The sequence below is a fragment of the Scylla paramamosain genome, chromosome 33, assembly GCF_035594125.1.
Source record: "Scylla paramamosain isolate STU-SP2022 chromosome 33, ASM3559412v1, whole genome shotgun sequence".
Taxonomy (NCBI): Eukaryota; Metazoa; Arthropoda; class Malacostraca; order Decapoda; family Portunidae; genus Scylla; species Scylla paramamosain.
Window position 1 is genome coordinate 16709868 of NC_087183.1, and position 2500 is coordinate 16712367.

At 47.0% G+C, this 2500-nt stretch overlaps 1 protein-coding gene across 1 annotated transcript in view; it reads left to right on the forward strand.

Moving 5' to 3' along the window:
* LOC135089830 (tribbles homolog 2-like) overlaps positions 1-2500 on the forward strand; it is an 84298-nt gene that overhangs the window by 37131 nt on the left and 44667 nt on the right.

The window sequence follows — 2500 nt, forward strand, 5'->3', positions numbered from 1 at the left end:
TTTTTTTTTTACTGAGGTTTCCAAGTGCATTTTATATTTATTTATTTATTTATTTGTTTATTTATTTATTGATTAATTTTACGTGTGATCGTGATGATGTAAGGAGAGGAAGTTACAGTGGCGTGCCAGTGTATTTCTCATGATCCTCGTGACAGTTTAACAAGCAGAGGGAGTCATTGTGGTTTTCAAGGATGTTCTCATGATCCAAGTGGAAGTTACTGAGGTGTTCAAGGGTGTGTGTTTCATCATCCTGCTTGTAATCTAATAAGAAGAGGAAGTTACTGTGGCTTGTTGGTGTGTGTTTATGTGATTCCGGCGATAGTTTGACAAGAATTCAGCACCATTAGCGAGGAAGTAAACACACACACTCTTTAAAACTTTGATAATCTCTGTGGCCTTTGAAAACTGTCGTAGGGAGATGAAAAGCAAAGGGATTTAGAATATGGAGGGATGGGGGTGGTATTTCTGGTGGGTTGTTCCTCCTTTGTGTTCTGTTGTGGTTCTCTGGGCTTATTTTTAAGGGGCCATTCATATTGTGGAATTTTGAACTTCCTGTGAAGGTTGCCAAACGTGGAGATGCGAGAGGCAGGAGTGGAATATTGTTTAAACTTGGCACACACACACACACACACACACACACACACACACACACACACACACTAGTATACCTGCTGCTCCACACGTTATCCTCCTCCTCCTCCTCCTCCTCCTCCTCCTCCTCCTCCTCCTCCTCCTCCTCCTCCTTCTGTTGTTCTACTTGTCCTTATTTTCCTTGTTCATTTTCGTTTCTCGCCACGTACTTTCTCTCTCTCTCTCTCTCTCTCTCTCTCTCTCTCTCTCTCTCTCTCTCTCTCTCTCTCTCTCTCTCTCTCTCTCTCTCTCTCTCTCTGTGTGTGTGTGTGTGTGTGTGTTTGCACCTTCCCTCACGTCCGGTTCCCAAATTGGTTTTCAGAATAGCTCTCTTGTATCCAAATCATCTTCCCCTTACTCCCCTCTTCCCCTCATCCTCCCTCTCTTCCCCTCCCTTTATCTACATTCTTTTCTTTCTTCATCTCTGTCCTTTCTCCTCTTTGTTTATCCTCCTTACACTCCCCTTATTCTCTCTTCCCCTTACTGCTCATCCTTCCCCTCACTTTTCCCCTCTTCTACATTCTTTTCTTTGTTCATCTTCTTTCTCCTCCTCTTCCTCTTACATAATCAAGGATAATCTCTCCCTTCATTTCTCGTCTCTTTCCCTCTTTCTTCTCTCTTTCCCCTCTTATCCTCTTTTCCTCCCTTTCTCCTCTACATTCCTTCATCCTCTTTCGCCATCTCGTATTTCTTTATCGCCATCTCTTCCTTTCCTCTCCTCCTCCTCCTCCTCCTCCTCCTCCTCCTTCCTTTCATCCTTTCCTATGAAAATTTCCATGTCAGTTTTTCCATACTGCATGGTACTTTTCCCAACTATTTCCATGCCAGCGCAAGCTGGAGGGAGTGGTGGGTGGGGAGCAGCCTTCTGCTATGCTGTCCTGTCTCTCTTCACTGTAGCTAGTTAGAAGTAGTTACCAAACAGCCTTGCAAGGACCAAAAGGTTTGTTGCTGTTTGGCTTTCCTTTGTATTCCTTTGTATTCCTCCTCCTGCCAGCTGTTTTGATCATCAAGGTAAGAAGTTTTTGCGTCAGATGGATCAAGAGGAGGAGGAGGAGGAGGAGGAGGAGGAGGAGGAGGAGGAGGAGGAGGAGGAGAAGGAGGAGGAAAATTTATCGTTTGAACATTTTGACGGTCAGCATTGTAATTCCTCCTCCTCCTCCTCCTCCTCCTCCTCCTCCTCCTCCTCCTCCTCCTCTTGCAAGGATTTCCCAGCGTTACCACATTACTTGCACAGTGATGGGATGATCCGGGAAAGGTGAGGAGGAGGAGGAGGAGGAGGAGGAGGAGGGGGAGGAAGAAGAGGAGGAGGAGAGGAAGGGGAGCATTGGGAAAGGAAGGAATAGAAGAAATGGGGACGGACTGGGAAGGTTTAGAAGATAGGAAAGTAAGGAAATGGTGAAGAGGAAGGGGATGAGAGAAGGGGAAGTGATTAAAGAGAAAGAAATGGGGAGGACAAAGAGAAATGGATAAGGTGGGAAGGTTTTAGGGTTTAGGGAGTGAGGGGAAGGGATAGGGGAGTCAGGGAAGGGGATATGAGGGAAGGCAGGGAAGAGGAAGAAGACAAAGAAGGGAAAAACAAAAGATGACGTCACGAAAATTATGATTCCTTCTAGAAATTAAACCCTTTTGCTCAGAACTGGAGGAGGAGGAGGAGGAGGAGGAGGAGGAGGAGGAGGAGGAGGAGGGGAATGGGTGACGGGTGAGGGGTGTGGCCAAGGACGTCTCTCTCTCCCCCTTCCCCTCCCCTTGTTACCCCTTAGGGACACAAACTGGGACTCTTTGTCAAACGTCACACTTCCCCTCCCTTCTCTTCCCCTCTCCTTCCCCTCCCCTCCCCTTCCCCTCCCCTTCTCTTCCCCTTCCTTTCCCC